The following is an 11,700-nucleotide window of genomic DNA, read 5'->3' on the forward strand; positions in this document are numbered from 1 at the left end:
CTTGAAGGCACCTCCAAACACTCTTAGGCACCTCCAATGTGCCTTGGAGCCGCCTCCAATGCTTCCACGGCGCCTCCATGCCATGAAGCCTTATCGCAAACTTATCCTCTTGAGGGCGCCTCTCGGCTTGTCTAGGGCACCTTCAAACTATGATCTGAGGCACCTCAAAGTACTTTGGAGGTGTCTCGAACACTGTTCATTCGAGGTTGCTTTTGCTCATTTTGTCTTGCAAAATGTGTTAGTGTAAAATAAAATAATAATAAAGTATACATTGCAAAGCAAAATTAGTACAATAATAATAAATCGTATTAATGGGACCATGTCTGTCCAAAATCGGGATCTAGTCAAGGCCGCAGTTTAGGGATTCAAAATGGACCTTGATGCTGTGATGGAGGGAGGCCTACCTGGCATAGAGTCAACTGTCAAGGTGGAGGTCAAAGTTAAGGTGGTTAATACACGGGTGTCAAAGGGCCAAGCAGAGGACAATTGCAATGGTCGGTTGGGTGGTCAAGCCCCGACCGACAGGAGATGGGTCCAAGAAGACCCCCATTCCTTCTCGAGATGATACGTAAGACAACCGACGCTCAATACAGAGCAGCAAGATAAGGTGGTCAATGCACGAGTGTCAAAGGGGCAAGCAGAGGACAGTTGCAATGGCTAGTCGGGTGGTTAGGTCTCGACCGGAAGGATATGGGTCAGAGCAGACCCCCATTTCGGCTCGGGATGATACGTAAGACAACCGACGCCCAATAAGGAGCAGCAGGACACCGAGGGAAATTACATAGCTGGTCTGAACGAGGGAAGATATGCTACTACACGGTCACCGTATAGAAGAACCACAGAGGCTAACAGAGTGGAGGAGTCCCAGCCGAGCGGCTATCCTACTCGGCCAAGCAATGGGACCTGGCCATGGACGGAGCGAAGTCCCGATCGAGCGACTACCCTGCTCGGCCAAGCAACGGGACCACTATAGTATCTTTTGACATCTTTTGAGAGATAGTGCCACTGACATGAGGCATGGTCGACAGGCGGATCGTACGACAAAGGCTTCTACTGTTGCATTAGAGATATGCATGCTCTGTTAAGGTATGGTGTCAGAGGTACTTTCCTGATAAGGCCCTTTCATGGGACACATAGGAGAGTGTATTCGTGCCTCGAGAAGCATATACCCTGCCCACCAGGGCTCTATACAAAGGGGGGGGGTCCATCACCGACGGAGGTACGCATTATCTACTGTTGGCACATAGTGCTACTGTTGCTATGCTTCTCCACATCTTTCGGTGACTGACTTGAGCGTCAGAGGGCCAACGCCGGAGACCCCTTACCTAGCTCTACACTAACGTCAATTGTTTTGCAGAGCGGAGCGAGGTTCACAGCTAGTCAGCCGAGCCGCCACCTCCCCAGCTTTCCAGCTTCACGCTTTCAGACAGGATCATTTTGGCGCCATATGTGGGAATGCAACCTGCATCCGAATGAGAAGGTGGAAGACGCTAGACAATTCACAACGGTAACAGTGACGCAAGAGGAGCTCAACATTCTGATACAAGCCCGAGCGGCGAAGATAGTGGAGCAACATCAACAACAGGCGCTGGTCGAGCGCCAACAGGAGATGGTCGAACGCCAAGCACAGGAGCTTGCAACATCAGCCGCTGGTCGACTAGCTGAATACACTGACCGAGCGGATTGAGTATCCATTCGGGGTAACAGAAAGAAGCTGACCGACATATATGGGGAGCCGCCCAATGCGCCTATCCCCTTCCACTGAGCACTGTTCAGAACCCTATTAGAGGAACGAGGCCGAGCGGAAAAGGACCGGGGGTCTTCCTCAGATGATGCGACCATTCAGGATGGAAGGAAAGGGAAGGCACTGAGGAATGATGATTCACTCGAGTGGATCAACCAGTATTTTTTGGAGTGGATTCTGAATGACCCTCTGCCAAAGCACTACACGTCGTTGGCGATCGGAGAGTACAACGAAACCACCGACGCAAACGACCACTTGGACAAATTTAATAATACGGCCACCCTTCATCACCGATGGAGTTAAATGTCGGGTCTTCCTCACCACTCTCTCTGGATTAGCACAACGTTGGTTCAAGAGATTGCCGATCAACTCAATCCACCACTTCAAGGACTTCCGAGCGACATTTCTACATCATTTTGCCAACAACCGTCATCACTAGAAGACGAGTGTAAACTTGTTTTCATTGAAGCAAGGACCTAGGGAGGCACTGAGTGTTAGTTAGAGCCCTAGAGCCAATCATTTGATGATTGTATGGACTCATGTATATCATATTCTTATATATTAATAAAGGTATTTGTTTGGTTATTATACTTATTTGTATTAGTGCCAAATAAACTAAGTATAATAGCGTCCTTGAGTAGAAGGTTCATACCTATATCAATCGATTAGTTGAATCGATAGTGAGATGATATAGGGAACACTACTCTAAATCATTCCTAGTCGAGTATTAACATTCAGGGACAATGTTAATGCAATAAGACTAGCATGTAGGTCAGCTCGATGACTTGATCTCACAAGTCATGGATATAGAGATATCAAGCTGACACATGGGTATACATTGGAGAATGTATACTGAATGACCCGCCATGAGAAAGTATCATGGATCGTTATATGAGTGTCATATACTTTCTCATGTGGCTATTAGTATGACTATTAGTTCTTAGACCTGAAGTCACCATGGATCCCTACATAAGGAGTTATGTACTTTGGTTTCGTCAAACGTCACCCGTAATAGGGTGGACTATAAAGGCGATTACTGGGTATGTAACAAATTATACAGAGGGATGTGAGTGATGTAGATGGGATCTATCCCTCCCATATGACGGGAGCGACATCAATATTCTTGATAGAGTTAGACCACGAAGTGCATGGCCATGCCCAAATGAGTCAACATTAGATGTTGAGCTCATTTGATCGAGTGAGTCTACTTGGAGTTCAAGATTTAGATTGATTAGAGGATGACACGGTCTATGCCTCATATTGATCATTCTAGATGTCTAGGATAGAAGGACAATGTCACATATTTTGTGAGGAGTCACAATTGGTAGTCACAAGGTGATGTCGGATCTCGACATTCTTGTAACTTGGGTAGTAATGATGTGTTGCTAGATACCGCTCATTACTTATGCTCCTATATGGGTTTAGGGCATTGCCAACGTTACAAGAACCTATAGGGTCACACACTAAGGACAATTAGATGGAGATTTGGTTCATATGATGAACCAAGAGGATTAGATTCATTTGATGAATCATATTGGATTAAGAGTAATCCAAATTGGGCTAATTGAGTTGGACTCAAGTTGATTCATGTATTCAATGAGTCTAATTTAGATTATGACTCATTAAATCAACTTAATTTAATGAATTAGATTCATTATATTAAGTTGGCTTGAATCATATGGTTGGATTAGATCAACCATGAGAGAGATTTGATCAAGTTTGACTTGATTTGAGAGGAAGAGAAAAAGTCATGTTTGACTTGACTTTTTGCCACATCACTAGTGAGTTGGCAAGATGTGGACCAATAGGATTGCTCCACATCATCAATGTGTGCCACCTCATGGAGGTTACAAGCCTCCATAGCATTTAATGTGGCCGACCCACATTAAATGAGGAGGTTACACTTGTTGCCATGTCATTTAGTGAGGTGGCAAGATGTGGACCAATAGTGTTGATCCACATCATCCTAGAGTGCCACCTCATGGGGGTTACAACTCTTAATGGTCTCCACATTAATTGGAATTAATGTGGGAGTTACACTAGATGAGAGTGGCCGACCACTTTGGGTTTTGAATGTGAATTCATTTTCATTCAAGTGGTGTATCTTCCTTCCTTCTTCCTCTCAAGCTCTCCCTCTCCCTCTCCTCCTTCCTTGGCCGAACCACATAGGTGCTAGCACACCTTGGTTTTTGGTCACCTCCATCTAGTGTGTCCGTGTGGATACTTCTAGAGGACCGTACGCTTGACGGTCTTGAGATCCAGCACCATTTGGACGAGCGGGATTCGCGTGGGGCGCGCATCAAGGGTAATGATCTTAACTTTAGTGTAGATCTAAAGTTTTTACAAACTCGTACAAGAAAAGGTTTTTCGAAAAGTTTTGTTTACGAATCTTTGCACGAGATCCATGGCTTTGGGTGACTCGGGGTTTCCGCGACGCGAAAAAGCGATTTTCGCGGCCCGACGAACCCAACACGTGCAAAGACTTGTACGAGTTCGTTTGTATTTTTATGAAAAATATACCTTCTGTGATTTTCTATAAAAATTGAGTTTTTAGAGTTTTTATGAGTAATTTTTCCGTAGAAGCGAAGCACAAGTGTCTCGGCACTTGTAGGCTTCGGCTACCGGAAAGTTTTCTTTTAAACGACTTCGTTTTGCCCCAAATCCGTTTGGGACAGCGGGGTCGGGTGCCATTAGATCGCAAAGGAGAAACTCACGATGGTTAGATCGTGGGTAGGGGCATTGCCCCTAACCCCGCAAGGGAATTTGCTTCGCGATTGCACCCGAACCCGCAGGGAAGATTTTTCCGAAACGGCAATGTCTCGACCCAAATCGTTTTGGGACAGCGGGTTTAGGCGCTGTTGGATCGCAAAGGAACCCTCGCGATGGTTAGATCGCGGGTAGGGGCGCTGCCCCTGGGCCCCGCAAGGGGATCCGTTCCGCGATTGCGCCCGAAACCGCTAAACGGGACCGCCGGGAAATTTTATTCATAAAAATTGTAAAAATTATTTTAAAATTACAGAAAAATTATGAAAAATATATAATTTTGAATTATATATTAATTTGTGATAGTCATGGCCCAAAATACCTAATAAGATTGGATTTGTGTTGTAATTCATAATACGGCCTGCATGCCGTCATATGATTGTGTGTGCTGTATTTTTATTTTTTTTCCCCATGGCCTGCGCGTCGTGCCTTTCTCTTATTCTGGTTGTAAATTAGATTTAGACTCGAATGTAACTCGAGTTTCAAATTGTAATGTACAAATTGGAGCGGTGGAGGGTCCACACAAGACGGAGTTCCGAGGCGGGCACGAGCAACACAAGGTGGTCAAAGGGAGGAGCTTGGAGAAGCTGTTGACCCTAGGTTGACCATTCGATCTTCTCATTGGCTTGAGAAGATCGTAGTAGGGCCATGACTAAATCACAAATAGATTAATTAATTAATTGTTATGTATCTGATGCATGTTTAATAATTAATTAATTAATTAGTGCCTTAACGATTAGATTAGATCTAAGTCGTGCACATGATGCACCCTTGTGATTAGATTAGATCTAAGTCGTGCACAAGATGCATCTTTCTCGATTAGATTAGATCTAGATCGAACCAACTCTAAATGCCTAACCGTGCCGTGATACCTATCACTACCTCGATCACATGTATTGTTGAAAAGCAGAGCAATACATATTATCTTGGTAGGGTACGGAGGGGCAATCTTGGTCCCGCCTATCAACACATGGGTGAATACAAACTCAATTAGATTGAGTATTCCTAGTTACTCGGTTGGATCGAGTCAACTATAAGCATTATTCCAACGGTTGGAAAAGATAGGTCAAAATCACATCTATATTAACTCTCGGGCGTATTAGCCAAAGCTAACTCGAGTTTTAATATAAATGCGGATATTGATTCTATAAACAAGAGTTGCATAGAGATGTAATTGGTAATCGTTACCTACCGATCATACTAAGCCTTGGGCGTATTAGCCAAAGCTAACTCAAGGGTTAGTATGATGTGGATCTTGTCCCACATGAATTATAGTATTCAGTGGGAGCATCTTTTAATTAAAGGCCTAATTAAATGATTTTTAAAAGGAATATGATATTTATTTCTGCAAATTTTCTGTTGTAGATAACCATGACGTCGAACACGAATTCCTTCTCCCTGCGATCTGTCCTTGAGAAGGACAAGCTCAACGGAGCGAATTTCCTGGACTGGTACAGGAATTTGAGAATAGTTCTCACCCAGGAACGTAAACTGTACGTTCTGGAGCAGCCCATTCCGGAGGCTCCTCCTGCCAATGCCCCGCGAGCAGACAAAGATGCTTACAAGAAGCATCAAGACGACGCATTAGATGTGTCATGTCTAATGCTCGCGACCATGAACTCAGAGCTTCAGAAGCAACATGAGTTGATGGGCGCTTACGATATGGTTGAGCATCTTTGCCAACTATATCAAGGACAAGCGAGGCATGAGAGATTTCAGATCTCGAAGGCACTGTTTCAGTGCAAGATGTCAGACGGGGCTCCTGTAGGTCCTTATGTACTCAAGATGATTGGGTACATAGAGAACCTACAAAGACTGGGGTTCCCACTTGGCCAAGAGCTGGCCACTGACTTGATCTTGCAGTCCTTGCCGGATAGCTATAGTCAATTCGTTCTCAACTATAACATGAACGAGATTGACAAGCCACTGCCCGAGCTACTTAGTATGTGAACTACTGAGATTAACCTTAAGAAGGTTAAGCCCATTCCGATGGTCCGAAGCACAAGGGCAAGGGCAAGCCCAAAGGTAAGGAAAGTCCCAAACCAAGGGAAAAGGCAAGGCACCTGAAGCCTAAAGGAGGGTCGCCAAGGATGCTAGCTTCCACTGCGGTCAGACCAGGCACTGGAAGAGGAACTGCAAGGTATACTTGGAGGATCTTAAGAAGAAGCGAAGTGAGACTTCCACTTCAGGTATATATGTTATAGAAGTCAATCTATCTATTCTACATCATGGGTATTAGATACTGGATGTGCTTCTCACATTTGTACTGATGTGCAGGCGTTGAGAAATAGCAGAGCATCGGCAAAGGGCGAGGTGGACCTACGAGTAGGCAATGGAGCACGGGTTGCTGCTGTTGCTGTAGGAACTTATCAGCTGTCTCTGCCCTCTGGGCTTGTACTAGATTTAGATGATTGTTGTTATGTGCCTGCTCTTACTAAGAACATAGTTTCAGTTTCTTGTTTAGACAAGAAAGGATACTCTTTTATAATAAAAGACAAATGTTGTTCTGTTTATTTAAAAGATATGTTCTATTGTAATGCACCACTAATAAACGAACTCTATATTCTAGACCTTGAGAGCCCTATCTATAACATTAGTACCAAGAGGTTCAAGTCAAATGACATGAACCAAACCTACCTCTGGCACTGTCGCTTAGGTCATATAAATGGCAAGCGCTTATCCCAGCTCCATAAGGATGGTTTGCTGGACTCATTTGATTTAGAATCATATGAGATATGCGAGTCATGCCTACGAGGCAAGATGACCAAGACCCCCTTTAGTGGGCATAGCGAGTGATCCTGTCCGAACCAGGGGTCAACGAACGCTGGGGATGTGGCGCTCCCTACTAGATCCTCAGGTGCTCCGGCGAACCTGCAACAAAATCGAGCCGGGAGGGGTGTCCCGGCGACGGCCCTCTGACGCTCAAGTCAGGCGAGGAAATAGATGAAGTGGCTTAGAAGCAGAAGACTCATGTACCTCCGGTTGAAGAAGTGGAGGCCTTATATAGATTTCTGAGGAGACTAATGTACATATACCGAGGCACACACACGTGTCCTCAACCCATACCCAGTATGGGCTTGTCAGAGGGACTATGCCCAGATATGGGTCTGTCAGAAAGACGTCCATAAGGCCATACCGCTACTGTATCAACCTCTCCGTGATGTGACGGCGAGATCCTCCATCGTGCACTCTTGTGTACGGCATAATCATCAGACATGCCTTTGCTGACATACCATATTTTGAGCCGAACGGATAGGCCGCTCGGCTAACCTTCGTACCCTCGCCCTTGTCCTGGCGGAACGGACCACCCGCTCGGCCCTTCGGTCCCAGCCGAGCATACGCCCCGCTCAGCCATTCGGTTCTCCCGCCTTGGCGTCGGAAACCCCAGCCCATGACTGGGTTATCTTTGGTTCCGCTCGGACCTACTCAGCTGCTCGGCGCAGCCATTAACCGCTTAGCCCTCCATCTGTCCTCAAGCTGAGATCCTTCAGGAAGTGGATCCCCCATTCTTACCGCCGGATCACTTGCCTTCCCTTCAAGTCTAGTCGAAGGAGGCAGTGAGTCCGACTGACTGGACTGTGTGTCCGAGCGGGCGGTCGCCGCCTTTCCGTCGCTTATAATATCCCTGGGGCCGTTCGGCCCTTCTGCCAAATTCAGCCGCTCGGCTCTTCGTTTTGGTGGTCTTGTCGCTCAACGTAGATGTTTGCTTGTCTAAATCTTCTCGAAAATCACGCAAATCCTCTTCATTAAACCGAAGCATGCGTGGTATGGGCGCCTTAATTGCGCCTGGTGACCGCGCCACGTGGCTCTTCTTGCGTGGCGGTGATGATCCGTACGATGGGACGCCGATTACTTTGAAATGGACGGTTAGATGATGACCTCGTCTCTCGTGACCTGCATCCGATGGTGGAGGCCGACCAGCCTCGGCTGTATAAAGCCTCCGTCTACTTCCTTCGCCGCATACTTTCTTGTGCGTTGTCCTTCCGCCTCTTCTTCTGCTGCGACCTCCGACGATCCGGTTCCTGTTTTTCGGCGGCTACCATCCCACCGGTGATCTTTTCCGCCCGTTTCCTTCTCAGTGAGTCTTCTCCCTTCGTTTACAAGGTCCTCCCAAGTCGTTTTGCCTCTTTCGTTCCCGTTCCTCTGGTTTCTTTCCATCTTATTGCTTCTCCGAGATGGCAAGCTCCTCTGAGCCCGCTTTTGGTGTTCATGGCCCTTGGTATATGACCATGGAGAGTCGGTTTGATGAAGAGGGCGCTCGGCGTCTTGTTCGGACATATGGGATCCCTGATAACCATGAAATAATTATAGCCGACCCGTCCGATCGGCCCCATAACCCGCCGATCGGCACCATTTGCTTTTTTCTAGACCAATTTCAGGGCGGCCTTAGATTTCCTACCCATCCCTTTATTTTGGAGGTTTGTAATTATTTCCGCATCCCACTCGGCCAACTTGTGCCGAACTCCTTTAGGTTGCTGAGCGGGGTGGTTGTCCTCTTTAAGCTGCACAGTATCCCACTTGACCCCAAAATATTCCACTTCTTCTTCTACCCCAAACAATCCGAGCCGGGCACTTTCATTTTCCAAAGTAGAATAGGCTTTAAATTTTTTGATAATATGCCGACCTCTAACAAGCACTGGAAGGAGTTCTTCTTCTACATACGACTTCCCGAGCGGCCAGCATTCAGAATCGTCTTGAGCCAGTAGGAGCTCGGCAAATTCGAAAGCAACCGGCTTACCTTCATGCGGCTGAGCGGTTGGTCGGTCAGCGCTATCATATTGGGGTGTTGTATATTTTTGGATTATCTCCCGTTCGGACCAATCTCCCCTACCGCATGAGTAAGGACTTTTACTCTCCTCGCCTTTTTGTCTAACTGATTTTAATTTCTTCCATTACAACTGAAGTCATGTGGCTCCAAGGCCACCGATCATCTGAAGTTGAAGTCCGTGAAATTGAGCGGCGACTAAAAAGAACTCGCCGGGGTCTTATCCCACCGGCTCGAGGAGAGGGGGCCGATGCCTTACAAGCAATTACCTCGGCCGCTTCAATGGAGGTTGAGGCGAATCCTGTTCCTCTGCTCCAGAGGTGAGTCCCAGTCGGGATCCCCATTGGAGGTTCGTGAAACGTCGAAGAGACCCCGACCTTCCGCCCAAGAAGGCGAACCACAACACCGATCGGGGTAGATTCGCGGACCGCACACGCAGATCGGGACCCCGTGGCCGCCCACCGCCTGACCCTCGGCTCTCCTCCCCAAACTCGTCGTCGCTTACGACGGTTGGGCGAAACCTACACCATAGGGGAGTCCTCAAGCCAGGCGACTGCGGCTGAGGAAGTGCCGTCCGGCCACCCGACCGTCAAGACTACCCTTCGATTCCCATCGGAGGAATATTTATTGTCCGCTGATCGGCCATCAAGCCCCGTTCATGAAATAACCCTGACGGGCCCGCTCGCCAAGCTCTTCGAGAATGCCCAGATTCAAGTGGCCCTCATGACGCCCAAGCAGCTCGGCGATAACAACATGCAGCAGGCCACTCGGGTAAATTCATTTTTCCTTCTATGCTATGCTACTGTCCGATTCCTCATTTTATTATTTCCCTTACAGCGCTGGGCTGAGCAAATCGCCACTAGCCATCGGCTAGCCGAGCTGGAGGATCTCCTGGAGAAACTCCAAGTGTCAGGAGATCCATCGGCCGAGCGGGAGAAACAAACCCTCGAGGCCGAACAGAAGAAGTCCGCCGACCTGCCTACAGAGGTGGCTCGGCTAGAGAGCCAAGTCAAGAAGCGCGAAGCGGATGCCAAACGCGCTACTGCCCGGAAGAAGCGAGCAATAGCTGATCTGAACAAGATGAAAGTAGATGTCCGTGCGCTAGATCAGCGATCTAAGGATCTGGAGGCCCAACTAGCTGCCGAACGGGAGGGGCGCTCTGCTGAGCGCACTAAAGCGGAGGTGGACCAGAAAGTCCTCCAAGATTCACTTATCGCTTCCCGAGCGGCTTTCAGAAAGTACAAGGAAGGGGAGCCGAGTCACCTAGCAGCAGCGCGCCAAGACTACCTCCGCTCGGAACGGTTCGGCGCAAAATTCGGCGGCAACGTCTCATCAACTTTCGCTGAGGCGGTCAAGGTCACCATGGCGTACTTGAAGAAGGGTGGCCACCTTCCTGCGGGAATGCACATTCCAGCCTCCGACCTGGCGGCCATGATTGACGATATCCCGGACGCCTTTTTCAATTTTGAGGACCCGGAGTGAGGCGAATTCTTCTAAGTACTTCCTGTATCTCATCCGCTCGGCAGATGTAAAATTTTTGTACGTGCCGTTCGGCCTAATTGCATTCCTTTGCTTCCATTTTTGTCTGTCCTTCATTGCCCTCTTCTGTCTGTTTGGTGCTCATTTGTAGAGTCAGTTAAGCTATACGTGTCTCCCACTAGACAACCGATCAGGTTAATCAATTGACTCGTTTTCCTCGAAATCGTTTAACGCTTGGCTATACTGTTTGAATACGAAGTATTGGCAAACCGACGGCCGATCGAACTTAAACAATTTAGTTTTTGCGAATGCTCGTCGCGCGGATGTTTACAGACAATCGGCGCGGTTCTCAATTTTTAACGACGGAGCTCGTCGGTCTTCCACTCGGTTTTTATAGCCGATCGGTGCGGCTCCCGATATTTAACGTCGGAGCTCGTCGGCGCGGATGTTTATAGCCGATCGGCGCGACTCTCGATCTTTAACGACGGAGCTCGTCGGCGCGGATGTTTATAGCCGATCGGCGCGGCTCTCGATCTTTAACGACGGAGCTCGTCGGCGCGGATGTTTATAGCCGATCGGCGCGGCTCTCGATTTTTAACGACGGAGCTCGTCGGCGCGGATGTTTATAGCCGATCGGCGCGGCTCTCGATCTTTAACGACGGAGCTCGTCGGCGCGGATGTTTATAGCCGATCGGCGCGGCTCTCGATCTTAGCGACGGAGCTCGTCGGCGCGGATGTTTATAGCCGATCGGCACGGCTCGATTTTAACGGCGGAGCTCGTCGGCGGATGTTTATAGCCGATCGGCGCGGCTCGATTTTAACAGCGGAGCTCGTCGGTAGCGGATGTTTATAGCCGATCGGTAGCGGCTCTCGATTTTAGCGGAGCTCGTCGGTAGCGGATGTTTATAGCCGTCGGTAGCGGCTCTCGATTTTAGACGGAGCTCGTCGG

The sequence above is a fragment of the Zingiber officinale genome, chromosome 11A (assembly GCF_018446385.1).
Source record: "Zingiber officinale cultivar Zhangliang chromosome 11A, Zo_v1.1, whole genome shotgun sequence".
In the NCBI taxonomy this organism is placed as follows: domain Eukaryota; kingdom Viridiplantae; phylum Streptophyta; class Magnoliopsida; order Zingiberales; family Zingiberaceae; genus Zingiber; species Zingiber officinale.